The sequence below is a fragment of the Microtus oregoni genome, unplaced genomic scaffold, assembly GCF_018167655.1.
Source record: "Microtus oregoni isolate MIOR12 unplaced genomic scaffold, Mior012 000053F_ref0000044, whole genome shotgun sequence".
Classification (NCBI taxonomy): Eukaryota; Metazoa; Chordata; class Mammalia; order Rodentia; family Cricetidae; genus Microtus; species Microtus oregoni.
This window is the reverse complement of record NW_024543829.1, coordinates 5,120,498-5,137,710: the sequence shown is the minus strand read 5'-3', so window position 1 is coordinate 5,137,710 and position 17,213 is coordinate 5,120,498. Positions and strand designations below refer to the sequence as shown.

General features: G+C 38.0%; 1 long non-coding RNA gene across 2 annotated transcripts in view; it reads right to left on the bottom strand.

The window, feature by feature from the left end:
* The window catches only part of LOC121437590, a 93,846-nt gene that overhangs the window by 54,263 nt on the left and 22,370 nt on the right, over nucleotides 1-17,213 (bottom strand). Inside the window, exon 3 of one of the 2 annotated variants that reach the window (XR_005972982.1) lies at nucleotides 3,465-3,523. The exons of the other annotated variant lie outside the window; for it this stretch is intronic. This is a non-coding gene — a long non-coding RNA (uncharacterized LOC121437590). Of the gene's footprint in view, nucleotides 1-3,464; nucleotides 3,524-17,213 lie in introns of those variants that run through there. 2 annotated transcript variants of the gene reach the window in all.

The following is a 17,213-nucleotide window of genomic DNA, read 5'->3' as shown; positions in this document are numbered from 1 at the left end:
ATTTGGAGATATAGAAAGATACAACAAAAATATTTTCCCCAACATTGCTTTCCATAATAATTGCTTTCCATAATAGCTTGTATAATCTCTATAGAATTTATTTATCTTTAATTGTTAAAAAAGATACCTAGTGAGGCATGATGGCATATGTCTTTAATCTTAGCACACAGGAAACAGACAGGCTTATTACTGGGAGTTCAAGTCACATAGGTCTACATAGCTACTTTTTGGACAAGCCAGAACAATACAGTGAGATGCTATCTCAAATCAAACAAACCCACCTTAATTACTAATAGTTAGTATCATTATCTTATGACTTAGATTATTTGGGGCATAAACTGAAGAAATTGAGCACAATTAAGTCAGCACATAATACTTTTTAAGTTATAACACTACATGTTAATTTTCTATTTTATAGAATAAAGTCAAAGAAATAACCTTTCAAATCCCTTTATTATTTATTTATTTTTATTTTTTTTTAGTTTCTCAAGACAGCATTTCTCTGTAGCTTCGGAACCTATTCTGGAACTAGCTCTTATAGACCAGGCTGGTCTTGAGCTCACAGAGATCCGCCTGCCTCTGCCTCCTGAGTGTTAGGATGGTCTTTCTTAAAATGCATTTAACATTCTGATGATGTATTATCTTCACTGAAGTTTCAAAGAATGAAAATTGCTTTTAATTGCCCAATACCTCTTTAGGAATTTGGACAGTGTAACATAATCAGAACATTCTAAGTTCGTTGCCCTTATGCCACAAAATCTTGATGAATTTCTTCAAGTATTTTTGAGATAACAAACAAAATTCCCCCAAATAATTTGAGAATCTGCAAATGAAATAAGAGTCAAGAACGTAGACACTAATATAAACTAATTTGACAAAGGCACAAATTTTTGTTAGGTATAAAATAGAAGGGATGAGTTTCCTCCAAATCTGTTGCAATTATAATAGAACAAAGATTATTATAAATGAATATGTAAAACAGATTGAGTGAGTGCCTGATAAACTCAAGAATATAGTCAGTCAATGAATACCTGTACAAGGCAGACTACAGTAAACCTATGAAATCGATGAAGGGGAAAGAGATGAACACAGACACATTTACTCCAATTACTTTTCATCAGTGGAACTGATGATTATTTCTGTATTTAGTGTTTCAGTTCATTTGTTGTAGGGCAGAGTGTTATTTAGCTCTAGATTATATGGAATATTAGAAAAATTAGTTGATAATGTTAATACAAAATGAGAGAAAACCAAATAGGTGTGAGGCTGATCTGAGATGATGCATGCTTAGAGACGGACAAGGCGGTACAGGGAGCATGAAATAACAACAGGAAGCAACTGTGCAGCAGTTCAGGCATCTAACAAGATGAGCTCTAAGTGAAATACTTCAGCTTACCTCCTTTCCTGCTACTTAGCAAACATCATAATACATACATCATATATATAATTAAATATATATATTTAAATTTTCCCATCTCTTTTCTCACCAAGATCCACTCCCTATCTGTTTCCTCTTCAGAATAGAGCAGGCCTTCAAGAGACAGCCAAGTAGAACAAAACAAGGTGCAGTAAGACAAGGCAAAAGCCCTTTAGCCTCCATCGATTGCATGTTTAATGATAAATTTGGTATATGCATATTTGAAAGAGAAAATTGTGAAACAAAATGCTATGAATAGCATACAAATAAGAACTTTCAATCAATTGGTCATAGACGTACAAATTTAGGGTTTCGAGCTCTAGAAAAATAGAGAAGAAAAATAGAGAAGAAAAATAATGATGTGTATTCAAAGGTGGGGAGGCAGCTGAGTTCAAAACAATCCTCTAATGATTAGTTTTCTATTTTTCCTGTTCTGCATTGGGCATATCCCCTCTCTTCAAATGTTTTGTTTAATAAAATTTGGCTAATAACCCAATGGTCTTTGATTAGTAGAGGGGAATAAACAGAAGGCTAAGTGTACAAAGAAAGGTCACAGAGGCAAGATAGTGAATCAGGATCAGGATTGGGAGCAGGGAGATGACTGGAATCTGAAGACATTCCCATCCCCCCCATCACTGTAAAGCATACCTAGGAAACTTGGACTTAAGTTTCCAGTGTTTTTAGAACATAGAGCTAACCAACTGTATTTGCTCACCATACGAGGCTGACAACGGTGGGGTCCTCAGAACTCCCATCAGTAGTTCTTTCCCTTCAGCTGAAATAACGTGAAGTATAAGAGTCCTAACACATGATAGCTAGTCGGTCTTTGAATAATGACATGCCACAAGTGGCTTTTGATGCGATAAGGGGATTAGATTTAAAAGTTTAAAATAACCAACATTCCATTGAAGTGTTTCACAGCATTAGCTCATGTAGTTGGTACAAAAGCTCTGAGGCCACGAGTCCTATTTCACTATTTATGAGGAGAGCAGATTCGCATACACCATAACACTTTCCAAATGACGGGAGTGAGGAAGAGCCTTCACTACACCACAAGCATATCCAAGTTTTATGAGGGAAGGGGCTTTAGTCTGCTTTCTGTCGTTGTATTAAATACCAGCAAATTTATAGAAGGAACAGGATCAGATTTTGGTGTATGGTTGTAGAAGTTCTAGTTCGTGATTAGACAGAATTATTCCTTTCCCTAGCCAGCGGGAGTGCGATGGCAGAGAACATGGATGGAACAAACCTCCTCACTTGTACAAGCAGAAGTGAGACAGATGGCCCAGTGGAGAAAGATGACTGCCACACAAGTGTGGTCACTAAAATTTGATCCCTGCAGGCACCCATGTAAAAGTGGAAGGAAAGAAACAACCCTATAAAGTTGTCCCCAGGCTCCCCTCCCCAACTGATAATTAAAATTAAAAAAAATTTCTGGCCATGAAGCAAAAAGGAGCTAGAATTCCATAATCTCTTTCTAAGAGCATTTTTAATGATCATGAACACCTCTTGCTAGACCCCATCATTGTTCTTTTTTTTTTAGTTGAACAAATGCTTTTTTTTATTGAGAAAAGGAGAAAAAAAAACAAGTTTCCACCTCCTCCCAGCCTCCCATTTCCCTCCCCCTCCTCCCACCCTACGCCCCATCCTCTCACCCTTCTCCCCCTCCCCCCACTCCTTTCCCCCTCCCTCTCCAGTCCAAAGAGCAGTCAGGGTTTTCTGCCCTGTGGTAAGACCTAGGACCTCCCCCCTCCGTCCATATCTAGGAAGGTGAACATCCAAACTGGCTAGGCTCCCACAAAGCCATCACATTACGTAGGATCAAAACCCCGTGCCATTGTCCTTTGTGTCTCATCAGCCCTCATTGTTCGCCATGTTCAGAGAGTCCAGTTTTATCCCATGCTTTTTCAGTCACAGTCCAGCTGGCTTTGGTGAGCTCCCAATAGATCAGCCCCACTGTCTCAGTGGGTGGGTGCATCCCTCATGGTCCCGACTTCTTTGCTCATGTTCTCCCTCCTTCTGCTCCTCATTGGGACCTTGGGAGCTCAGTCCAGTGCTCCAGTGTGGGTCTCTGTCTCTATCTCCATCCATCACCAGATGAAGGTTCTATGATGATATGCAAGATATTCGTCAGTATTGCTCTAGAATAGGGTCATTTCAGGTTCCCTATCCTCAACTGCCCAAGGAACTAACTGGGGACCTCGGCTTGGGCACCTGTATTATTTGTAATAGCCAGAACCTGGAAACAACCTAGATGCCCTTCAATGGAAGAATGGATGAAGAAAGTATGGAATATCTACACATTAGAGTACTACGCTGCGGTAAAAAACAATGACTTCTTGAATTTTGCATGCAAATGGATGGAAATAGAAAACACTATCCTGAGTGAGGTATCCCAGACCCAAAAAGATGAACATGGGATGTACTCACTCATAATTGGTTTCTAGCCATAAATAAGGGTCACGGAGTCTACAATAGGTGAATCTAAAGAAGCTAAGTAAGAAGGGGAACCCAAGGAAAAACATATAGTTATCCTCTTGGCTAAGGGAAGTAGACAAAATTGCCGGGGAGAAAATTGGGATCTTGGGGGTGGGGTGGGATGGGGGTAAGGGGAGATGGGGAGAGAAAAGTTAGAAGGGAAGGAGGTCGGGCCTTGGGAAAACAGGAGGATTGGGATAAAGGAAGGTTGGACAGGGGAGCACGGAACCACAATTCTTAGTTAAGGGAGCCACTTTAGGGTTGGCAAGAGACCTGACCCATCATTGTTCTTAGCAAGCTTTCAGCACATTGACTCCTGATGGCCACTTAAGATCTAAATCATAAGGAGAAGAGAGAAGATAAATCAGGCTTACTTCAAATTTGTGTATTCTTCTGAATAGGAAAATTGGCTTAACATATTATATGTAAATAAAAAATGTAACTATTTAAAAATGTCAGTATCTCTCAGTAATCAAGATGGTGTAAAAATTGCTAAAAGTTACTGTTTATGCTTAAAGAGGCTAATCTCCCAAACGATTCTTCCCGCTGCACTTTCACGACGAAATTTCCATCTACATCCACAATCGTCTTGCAAGCAATGTTTCGTTTTTCTGTTATAAAGAGAATTGAGTTTCCTAAGTGAAGTTCTATGAGAATCTTTAAGCCAAAGCTAATAAAAGCTAGTCAATAAATATGTCATTTTATTATCAAAGGCCAGATGAAACCTTAATACAAATGAGGCAGAAATTTAATGCCATTTGAAAGATTGGAATAAATATTGGACTTAGGAACTGAACCACTAAAGAGAACAATTACAGTTTCTAAATGAGATGTTCATGTTAAATTATTAGTTTATTATGTGTCTAAAAGTCTATGCATGAATGGGTGCCAAATGTGGATCTGCCTACCATATAAAATTTGATTTTCTCATAATGATCCATTCAAAGCACAGAAAAAAAATCAGCTTTTATGCTGATTTATGTTTCCAAAGCATGCAGTCTTCCCTCCTCACATTGGTGATAACTGCTGTTTTTATAGGGTTGGTGTTGAAAAAAACCTACGGAGCTTTACTTTCTTTTTCTAGTTATAATCAAAATGAAATCTATTGATTAAAAGTGGTGATGGATAAGTTTACTTTATATAATTTATATATTACACATAATATATCATATATATAACACACATGTGCATATGCACACACACATATGACATGGAAAAGATTCTCTGTAGGTACTTACCCACACTTAGAGTTAAGGAATATAGATCAGTGTTCTGTCAAGTTTTCATTAAAATTATATAACAAAGGAACCAAAACTACTGATCAAAGCAGTACATTTTCCATTCAGATTTTCTTTTATGCATGCATCCACTATAATTATCTTCTTTTATCAACAACGATGCTATGCTGAAGAACAGAAAGGCTAGCAACGCAACTGGTAAGTAAGAAAATGAGTACCTAACCGTTTTACCATATCAAACTTGAAAGGTCACTTTAACCTCACAAAGACCAATAAAATGCTTACTGATGAAAACATCAAGGAAGAATGTCTCAGAGTAAGCCATATGAACAAAAGTATAACGATTTCTTCTATAGATGTCCCTCTCTCCAGACTTTATTTGCTCTTCAATAGTTCTAAAAATCAGAGTCTGGCATGCATTGACTCAATCGATATTTGTTCCTTTTGGTTTCTAATTTTCTTTTTATTACAAATCCAAAGGATGAAGAAGCTGGCAGATGCTACATCCAAGGAGAGTGTCCTGTGTCTTGCTTTTCTTGTTCAGGACTATGGGCTCACCTGTGGGTCCTATGAGAATGAGATTCTTAAGATCTACAAATACTGCTACTAAGAGTCTATCTCCTGTGGCTGGGGTTGGGAGATTATCAATAAAACAGTCTTATAGCCTTTTCTGCAAGACAGAAGAGTTTAGTTGGCAAGGCAAACCACAGAGTGGGCCCAGTTTTGTTCAAGGTTTTTCTGTGATCAAGAAGGTGATTTATTTCTGGCTGGATAGCTCTTGTTATTTCAACATGGAACAAAAGATTGCCAAGGCTTATCATGAGGTCTTAGATTCTAAACAATAAAGTAAGGAACTTGCCTATACAGTTATATAAAGAAATTTAATGTTTATAAACTCTTGTCCTTGCTGGTGTTTTGTTAATTTTCTCTAACCTATCCAAGTGTTTTCATTTCTAATTATATTCTGAGTTTATTCACAGTTTTTCAACATAAACATACATTTGATTGATAAATATATTAAAAAGTACAATGACAATAATCCCTAACCAGTGTTTTCTTTTGTTTTTGTTTTTCTAGGTTTATTGACACAGAGTTTCTCTGTTTATCCCTGGCTGTCCTGGAATTCATTCTGTAGACAAGGCTGGCCTCAAACTCAGAGACCTGCTTGCTTGTCTCATGAGTGCTGAGATTAAAAGTGTGCACCACCACCACCTGGCTAAAATTTTAGTGGATTTTATTATTATCATTATCAATTACGAAGTTACTCAAGGCAATTGGAATTGTAGATGTTGTTTTACTTATCCTTGCTGTTGTTTTCTAGACAGGGTTTTTTCTTTGTAGCCCTAGTAATCCTGGATCTTGCTCTGTAGACCAGGATGTCCTCAAACTCAGAGATCTGCCTGCTTCTGGGATTAAATGCATATGCCACCACCACCAGGCTAATGTGAGTTTTATATACAACTGAGAAACAGTAATTTTTCTATTTCTATAGCTTTATCCTTTATGGAGGACTACTCTTGAAAAGAAGTGTTTGGTGATACATGTCAAATACTGGAATAAATGGAATTGTAGGCTATAAATCACACTATTTCAGTAGTTATATAGTTATTTGATTTGAAGACTTTGATTATTGTGTTTTAAGGACTGTGGTCATATGTTTTAAGGAATCTTATTATACTATGAGTAATAGCCAAATTTGAGAATGTCTCCTTATGGAGCAGATTCACTTGGTTTTGTATGTACTTTGTTTTCCACTGGGCATTATTTCAGCATCAGTACTCTTATTACCCGTTCCCCCACTGCTGCCTTATGTAAAGCACACTAAAAGTCTCCAGTTAGATGAGAATGCCCATTTACCCTGATTGTTCCTAAGGTATCACAGCAGCTGGCAGTCACACTCAGAGTCATAAAAACACTCTATGGCCATTGTCCCTCTTGTATGACTTTGGCTTTCCCAACCCCATGTCACTAGTAATTTATTATGACATGTTACCAAATAAATCTGATACAAGGATCCAAAAATACTCAAATTTTAAATAATAAAAACAGTATTTAAGAGGTGCAAATATAGAAATGGAATTCCTTTAACAAAGACTAATTTTCTAGCCAGAAAGTCTGTGTAAGTTATGGAAAGCAATATTCCCTTAAAAGATTCCACAAACAACTTCTAACACAACACTGAGATCTTTCAGGTTTTAGTAATGCAGTTTCTGACAAGTGAATGTGTTCATTAATTTCTTCACTGGGTTGGATTAACCTAGAGGAAAGCTGTACAAGCAAGTTACACGAGATGGCAAACATAAGATGTATGAATTCAACATCTAGGCAATTGTTTCTCATTGGGAAATACGCAGTTCCAAAATTTCTTTGCTAAAAATTAAAGCAAAACCATGTATAAGTAACTTCCAACGCCAGCATCATTTCTGATGAAGAGAGAATAGAAAAAACCACCATGGCCATCAGCCCTGAGAGGTGTGGCCGTAGTATTCAGAGACTGTCATCTGTGAGCTCTCCTAGCTCTAACTGGCCTCCCAAGGCACTGAGGATGCTCTGAGTTTGTCACATTTGAAGAGATCTTGGCATAAACTGTTTACAGCTGTTTGGACCCTTAGCCTATAATACAAAGGGCCTGCTGGGTCTGGCATTTGCTGACGCAGCCATGGAGTCAATGGGAAAGTCTGGCTTCTTTTCTGAGGTTCCCACAGTGTAGAATCTGCCGACTGTAAAGTATACAAGAGGTTAAGAATCGCCCTTGCCTCGGCCAACTGTCTTCTCCAAGGGGACTCCAGGACTCTGATTAATAACACTCTTCTTCTTTCCTTAAAAAGCTCTGGAATATTTTCACCTTCTGGATTTGAATAAAGTTTTCCACAACACAAGCACTACAATATCACCTAGATTTATCACAAAAAGAGATTGTGATGGGGATCCCACAGCAGAGGCGGCAGAATGGTAAAGTGTAGGGTGAATGCAGAGTACAAGCATCTGACACTTTTTTTCCTCCTCCTTTCTCTGTTTCCTCTCGGCCCCGTTTCTATTCTCATAGTGTTTCATTTTACTTTGTTTAGTTAATTTGAATTCATTGCCAACGCTTTAAAATCAGGACATTTCACATTTGGAAAAAAACAAGCAAAACACCAGACATTCCCTGGCAGCACAAAGTCTGAGTTCCTACCTGGCAACAAATGAGGGCTGGGCAGCGGCTGCCCTATGATGGTTACTTGAGTCCTGAATGCCAAAGACTCACTGAAAGGTTCTTGCTTATGGATGTTCCAATGGGATCCACTGCACCCTTCCATTAGCAATCTTTATAAGTAGAACATGCTTCTAAATATATATGTCTAACAATAAAGAACAATTTTTTTCAAATAAAGAATAAAGATATTATGCAGAACAAAACTCTCTTGTTTGAATGATAATGTGTTCTTTATTTTGCACATTTTTCTTTTAAAGAAACAAATTATTATACATAAACACAAGATATCTTTATTCCTTCCAATTTGCAATCATCTTTCTGCATGTATGTGACAACCGTGATCTTCATTTTAACTTGTTTGTTTACTTGCCTGGTTCTCTCCTACCTTTGTCTCCATATAACTGTCATTGAAGCATGGAAATACATTCACAACATCTCTTCTTCTAAAATTCGATGAGGATGCTCTGTTGAATTATAACCAATTCTGAACTCTTTTTAATGAAGACTCTCTCATCCCAATTGTCATTCTCCCTTGGGTATTAATGAGCTAGAACTTTGATACCTTTTGATAACGTCCTGAGCCTTCTTACTATCCTAAATAGTCCTCTCTATCTCAGATGGAGCCCATGTTGCTGTTTCTAGTGTTTCATGTGGGCAGTAATAATCAAACCCTAAAAAAGGGCTATTTATCTGATTCTGTTTCTTTACTGAAATATAAATTCTGTGAAGGCAGGGCACGTCTCTGTCTTACTCCTGACAACATCCTCATCATTTATACTGGTACCTGACACACAGGTGCTATTAATGTTTCACTGAATAGATGAAAAATATTCTTCCTTCTTCCAGATGAGAGTTTCCCAGTATATAAGCCCTGCATTCCATCCTCCTGTTCTGAAGGACGAGATGTGTTATCAAGTGTTGAAAAACTGACCAAGAATAAGAATATGGTCAGACTTCTCTTGACAGCTATGGAAAACAAGTATAATTCTTCCAAATTTTTCCTTCCCCTAGACATCCCCAAGTGAGCAGGTCCATGGATGTCAGCTTGGATTAGGTTATGCATTCTCACAGGTTCTCTGTGAGAACACAGCATCCCAGCATTAAACTATGTCCATCCCTGTGGTACCATTCTTGTTCAATAGTTCCAGGGCTTTCCTTAGACATGAAAACAGAGATCTGGTATTACTGTGGGAGACAGAGTCCCTTTTGCAGATTCGTGGACTCATCAACACAAGAATTTAAAAACAGACTTGAGGAGAAATTCAAAAGTGATGTCTTCAGTTATAGAAAGAAGGCACAAGGAGGCTAGAGCCTTTAGCAGCTTCCAGGAGACAGGTCATGCTTTTTGATACAGAAGTCAAGCAATCTATGAGGTTCCACAGTGAAAGTCTGTGAGTTCTTACATAGTGAGAGTTGGGTAGCTGTAAGAAGACATTTTAGAAAGAATGAGAATGCATATGTGCCAGCACAAGCAGTGTTAGGCAAAGGGAGAAGAGAGATGGAAAATGCAGGGAAGGGAGAAGGCAGGCTTAGCAGTAAGTCTGAGAGTAACCCCACAGAAAAAGGGTCTTTGCGGGATATACGCACCCCTCATTACAGAACCAGATATTACTCCCGTTTTCTTATCATATCTTTAGGTATAGCATATTCATATTTATGCTTTGGCTTTGATCTTATTGTGGTCATGAAACCTGTTATTGGGTAAGAGAAACAACTGCTATTTAGACCAAAATGGTATAACTCGTCAATAATCAAACTATTTGCTATGTGGGCATGGGGGCTATTGATCATCAACCATGCTATTTGTGTCAAAGATTGTTAATATGTTTGCAGTCCTACACTCCCACAAGGCCTTTCCAACATGTGAGAAAAGTTGTTTTTGGGAACAGAGTCTGTCATTTGTACCAGACGAAGCTGTATCCCCAAACGGTGCCTGGGAAGCAGATGACTGGTCATTTTCTTTCTTTTTTTTTTTAAATATTTATTTATTTTGTATACAATATTCTGCCTGTGTGTATGACTGCAGGCTAGAAGAGGGCACCAGACAGAAATCTTTAATAAATAAATAAAATAAAATAAAATAAAAAAGTGAGCATCGCAATGACTCTCTTACATCCCCACGGCCTCCGGTTTTACTCTGCTTATGAGTGTTCTTCGCCTGGGAAAGTGTGCCTTCCAGACGAAATTCTCAAGTAATGAAACAGGAAGTGGATGAGTGCCAGCTTCCTCCTGACTAGAATATTTCTGAGAGAGTTCTGAGTCTTTACCAGGACAGTGATGCCAGTTAGCATAGTTATTAACTACACATTCCTGCACCTTCATCATCTTCAATTCTCATACTGTATCCTGAGATTACACCAAAATCTTTGATTTAAAGACAGATTTCAGGAAAACTAAAGTCAGCAAACAAGAGTGGCTGTCACTTGAACTCAGATGCTCATCTCCTCTGATGTCTTCCTTCACATTCAATCAAAAGTTACTTCTTCCTTTGTGGGACTCTTATACAACATAAATCACAAAATACCATACTCTGAGTATAATCCGTTCCTATTGCACTGTGAGTTTTTTTTTAAGTCAGCAATCTTTTATTACAGTATCTGGTAGACAGTAGTATTGACCCAGTGTCTCACACATGAGCAGAGCCCACAGAGCCCAGTTTATGCTTCCTGAGCCAGAGACTCGGCAAAAAACGTTGAAAAGGAACCATAATTCTTGGAATACCCAAGCCATGCCCTTGCTTGTCATCACTTCCATTCCTCTCTGTTTCAGCTATTGCCTCAGAGGTGAAATATCTGGGCTTCCCCAGCCACACAAGATATTCATGTGGGGTAAATATGCTCTCTGTAAGTTTAAGTCCCTCAAGACATTTATTTTCTTTGCTCACGTTTCAACATTCCCCATCTCTGATGCAGAGCTTTTAACCTAAACATTTCCTCACAGATGGCAGATCGTCTCCAGACACACTGAACTCCTCACTGTGAAAGCCCGTAAGTCACTGGACTAAAATATGGGCAGCGGGGCAGAGGGCTCAACCGCTGCCGCCGAGAGGGAACTTTATTTGAGGAACTCTAATTCTTAGTGACATATTTAGTATATTTCCATTTCTTTCTCTTAGCTTTATTGCCTCATCAGTAAAACTGAAACTGTCTCCAAGTATTGAAACAGAGTATTTGGAATATGAGAACTCAGTGGGCACTCAAGGGGCCACTGTGCATAGGTTTTACCCCGATTCTAAAATTTTTAATGCTCCCTGGTAAAAAATATAGAAACATAGTTAATTGTTAATAAAATAGATGACAGTTCCTGGTGTAAAATGACAGAGAAAGGAAAAAAAAGAGAAGCAAATGTGGAATCATGAGTCAAATATTTTCAGACCAGTTCAGACCCAGAGTCATGCCTACGTAGTAAGTGTCATCATTGGGTTAGCTTTGGCATAGTCACAGCTGTTTTGATGCCCAGTTGGCATTCTGTTGCATTAACTAAACAACAGTTATGGGAGTATGGAGAAAGGGTGAGGTTGCTCAAAGGTCACACAGAACAAACTGTGAGATGAATGGAGCCCTAATGTTCTCTCCTGCAATTGCAGGGTGTGAGGCAAGAAGAAGTCATTGCAGTTGAGACTGAGGTGTAGTTAATGGTAGAGTTACATGCACACTTAATTTTAGGCTGCTTTCATTTGTACACGTTCTTTCAATGGAGCAGCAACTAATTTCTATTCACTATATTTTCTCTTTCAAAACACCCCTCTAGTGAAGTTCTCAAAAATTGAACATAATATCTATGTTCTTAAAGACAAAATAGCGTAACTAAGAATTCATCCTGCATCATTATAGCTCTTCCTCTCCTTGAGAAGTGATACAATTGGGAAACTGACATTGTTTTATTAGTAATGTTAGTATACATTCCATCTATTACATTCAAAGTTTATAAAGCTATAAATCTTAGCATGTGTTGTTCTACAAAATTCTTATATCATCTATTCTGTCAAAAGGGATATGTGCATGTTGATTTGTCCTTTTGTGAATTAGAAAATGGTCAAAGGCTTCTTCTCAGAAACCCATACAATAAATATTATAACTATATTTGTGGGGAAGTACTTGGTATTACACTTTGGGCCTTGTACATGCAAGGCAAGCACTTCACGACTGAGCTATCTCTCTAGCTCTTCTCTTTTGTTTTATATTGATATCGTGTTTCTCTAAGTTGTTCAGTCTGACCCTGAACTTACTCTGCCATTCAGGCAGTTCTTGAACTTATGATACCATTTTTTCAGCACTTGGAATAGCTGGTGTTACAGATCTGCTACACCAACAATGGTTTGTAATTATATTTAAAAGGAGGAATTATGTAGACAAAATTTCACTATTACTCAATATTAACTTAGACCTAATTTTTTATTATTTTGGCTGATTTCTCTTTTATAGAAAAAAATAAGTAATTTCTATGTACTTCTTAAAGAGAAAACAGTTAATTATGGTTTGATAAGAGGTAGAGAGAGAGGTTATTATACCTGGTTTTGAAACTGGATTTTGGTCTGAATGCTATTGACAGATACTGAAAATCTTACCAAACTGTGGTTAAACTGTTTGGAGAGTCATTTCATTTTAAGATGTGGTGCATACCTGTGATTGCTAGGAGTCTTGGCTGGGGTTGTCCTTGTAGCTTCCTGGGAGTTTCCCTTACTCTAGGTTTCTGCCCCTGAAATGCCTCCATTGTAGCTTCCTGGGAGTTTCCCTTACTCTAGGTTTCTGCCCCTGAAATGCCTCCATTGTAGCTTCCTGGGAGTTTCCCTTACTCTAGGTTTCTGCCCCTGAAATGCCTCCTTTCCTTGTTGCCTCTTTCAGTAATCTCCCCCCTTCGCACCCACCTGATCCCTTATCCCATCCCCATCTGCCACCAGTTCACCCACAAAATCTCTCCTATTTCCTCTTCCCAGTGAGACCCAAGTGAGTCCTTCTTGCTACCTAGTGTCTCTGGATCTGTGGGTTGTAGCATAGTTATCCTTTACTTTACAGCTAATATCTACTTATGAGTGAGGACATGCCATATTTGTCTTTCTGGGTCTGGGTTATCTTACTTGAAGAAGAACGCTAAAAAGAAATCCCACACTAGCTCAGAACTGAATATACTAAAGAGTTATTTCTTTAGGGGTAGACTCACAGATTACAGTCCTCTGCACAAAGAGGGAACAGGAACCAAATCACACCACTGGAAGAGAGGGCATGCTTTACATTGGCATTTATAGTATAATAGGCTATGCCCAACTGGGCGGGTAACTTAAAGGCTACTAGAGGTAGGAATTCCTACAGCACTTACTCAGGGTGATTTTTTTTTTTCTAGCTCCATCCATTTGCCTTTGAATTTCATGATGTCATTGTTTTTAACAGCTGAGTAATATTCTATTGTCTTTATCCATTCTACAGTTGAGGGCCATCTAGGTTATTTCCAGGTCTGGCTATTATGAATAAAGCTGCTATGAGCATAGCTGAGCAAGTGTCCTTGTGGTGCATGCCTGTAGACTGAACTTCTCGTCTCCTGTAACCAGGCAAGATTATTAGCGGAAGTACTGGGGCACCAGCCCAGGTACATAACCTTCAACCTACAGTCTGTCTTGTCTATTCGAATGTGCTGAGGTATGGGTGGCACAGAGATTGTGGGAGTGGCCAACCAATGACTGGTCCAGCCTGAGACCCATGCCATAAGGTTGAGCCCACCCCTGACACTACTAGGAGGTCCAGGACCCAGAGACTGGATTGCCCAGAAACTAGAATAGAATGAATCACAACTGGAGATAAAAATTGTCAATGTAATGATGCCTAGCGACACTCTGTTATACTTAAAGACTGGTACCTAATCCAACAGTCGGAAAGGCTTCATCCAGTAACTGATGGAAACAGATGCAGAGGCCCACAGTCAAACATTAGGCCAAGTTTGGGAAATCCTGCTGAAGAGAGGAAGAAATAATTGTAAGAGTCAGAGGGGTGAAGGATACAAGCAAACAAGTGCCCTTCTGATACTTAAGGGCCTAGTTGCTACAATGTTTTAGATGATCTGATGAAAAAAAGATTAATCTCTTCTTAATAAAACATTGCTATAATTCAAAAATGGTTTTTAAGTTGTTAATATTATATATAATGGATATTAATAGATACTTAGCAAAAAATCTTGGGCTTTTCTGTTTTTTCTCTTTTGAGATCTGGTCTTATTATGTAGTTGAGGCTGTCCTAGAACTCTTAACACTGTTCAGTCATTTAAGTGCTGGCTGGACAGGTATATTAAAGAAGATAGAAATACATAGATTTCATAGGGAGTAGAAACACAGTGCAGCATATAAACAGCAATGTCCTGTTAACAGGGAAAGACTTCTCTTTCTATGACTATGACAAATAAAGGAAATATAAAAAACAATTATTAGTTATAAAATTCGCTAAACTACTCTGTGGCTACATTGACAAGAAATAGATTTAACATTAATTTATAGGAAACACTGTGATATTTTATTCAAGTTTTTACTTTAAGGTAATGACATTGGCTGTTTTAAAGTTAGAATCCAGTCTTAGCAAGTGTTCTAAGAGTCTTACAGATTAATATTCTAATATAATCAGAAATAGTGAAAGCAGTGTGATTATTAATTCAGCACTGAAGAAAACAAATGCTTGCTCCAAGTATTTCACAGTCTAACTTTGACAAATGAGGCCCATGGGGGAAATAGGATGACCAGGAGGTGCTGGAATTGGATACATACATCCATTGCTACATTACAGCTTGCTGATCCATGAGATCTCAAAGCAAACACATATCACCAGAAATCAGCAACTCCCCAGAGGGCTATGTGTACATGTGTAAAAATAACGGAATCTGAACACAAGTGTTTGTGCTTCATCAGTTAGTCTGAAATTCGATCTTATCCACTCATGCCCAGAGAAATGTGCTGTTTTAGCAAATAAAATAAAATAAAATAAATTCCCTCTCCAGGAACAAAATATTAGTATTACCATGGTTGTGCCCCCTTTCCTGGGCATTCTCCATTTCAGATGTTCCTAATAGAACTCTGACATTGCATTTAATCAATCCATATTAAGGGGGAAGCAAAAGGACTTGACGTTTCTTCTGGAAAATCATACATGTCAGTATAAAATCTGGGCATTTGCCACAGAGTTGTTCTGTTTTAAACAAAAACTGCTGTTTAAGGAAACAAGAAAATATTTCCTGAAGAAGATTTGGAACTTTTTATCCAACTTAATTTGATATTAAATGCCAAAAGTGAGGCAGGATAATGGATAGCCTTTTCTGTGTTGGTATTTATGCGCTGAATGAAACTGCTTTTGTTGTTTGTCTTTGTTCTTTCCGTGACACAGTTCATCCCATATTAAATATAACTTTAAAACAATATACTTTGAAGATGGTAATTATAAAAAACTTAGCCAAGGGGAAAAACTCAGCTAAAATTTGGGTAGACTAGGCTAATTGGACAACTAGACATAGCATCTTCTAGACAGTCTGTGGTTGCACTGTGGGTAGCTTACAACTGTTCTTGAGATAGAAGTATTATATAATAGCAAGGAGAAATGCAACTCTTGATAATTTATCCTGATAGGATAGCTGTTTGTAGTGCCAATATCATCAATTTTGGAATTTCAATATTTAAGAGGATGTTTTATATAGACTGTCCTCCCTCTATAATACACTGATTTGTACTGGCCAAAAGATAATCATTGACACTTTAATCCAATCTGTATTTATTCAGTTTTTATGAGCTATAACACACATTTGAATTAAAATCATATGTGGCAGAGTCACATTTAATGACAATAGATTAGACAGATTACCATAAAAAGCAAAGTCATAGGCATCTGCACATCTTGCCTCACAACAGCCAAGTCTCTGGTGGCCAGACAGAGACTAAGATTTTCTTTGATTTCACTCTTCTCTCCTCCGCTGCCCAGCTTTTGTGTATGGATAACTTTAGGTATTAGTCCTGGATCCTCTTCTAGTTTCTGTCTAGACCCTATTCCTAAACTAAGTATTGTACTCACTTACTGATAAGTAAGCAACTCTAGAACACACCACTCACCTGAACTCCTTCTCATCCCTACTTGGATATATGTCTTTATTCGAGTGTAGATTTCATGGGGTGACCTTTCACGAATGTGAATGTGATCATCCATCTTTTCTGGTTGAATATCTTCATTGGCTTCCACTTCTCTCAGAATAAAATTCAATATCCTTACCATATTCTAAAGGCTTTGCCTTACCATTTTCTAACTCTTAACTTCTTCCTTTCTCACGGTTCCCAAGCATTTCTGGTCTTTGAGCTCCTGCTTTCTTCAGGACTGGACACATTTGTGCTACTCTTTTCCCACACTTCTGCCCAAGGACTGGCTTATCTTCCATACCTGTGTCAAGGTGACAAGATTAAGGTCTCATGACCTCCTCTGAAAATCTTCTGAAGGCCTCTTCTGTTCGCTGAACCTTCTCACGCCAATTATTATTCCTCTATTTTCTTCTTTCCTCTTTCTTCCTTTCCCAGACTTCGCTTCATATTCATAAGAGCCTCTAGAACATTTATTTTCTAGCTTTTAAGTGAGGTGTTCTTGTTTTCCTATACTGCCTAGGTAAGCCCTATTTTCTCTTTGATTATAGACTTCAAAGACACATTGAGTACTAGACTAGGATCACTGTAACAAGAATGCAAGGTAAAGGGAAGAATCTTCCTACTTTAATGATACTAGAAATGTCATTTGACCTCTAAGTACCTTTTTAAAAGGATTTTTTTTCCCAGAAAAAAGTGTCTTTTTAAACATGAAGTTTCATTTTTTTGTCTGTATCTGTTAATATTAGAAGAAATTATTAATAATAAAATAGACTGAGAGCTACAGATTGT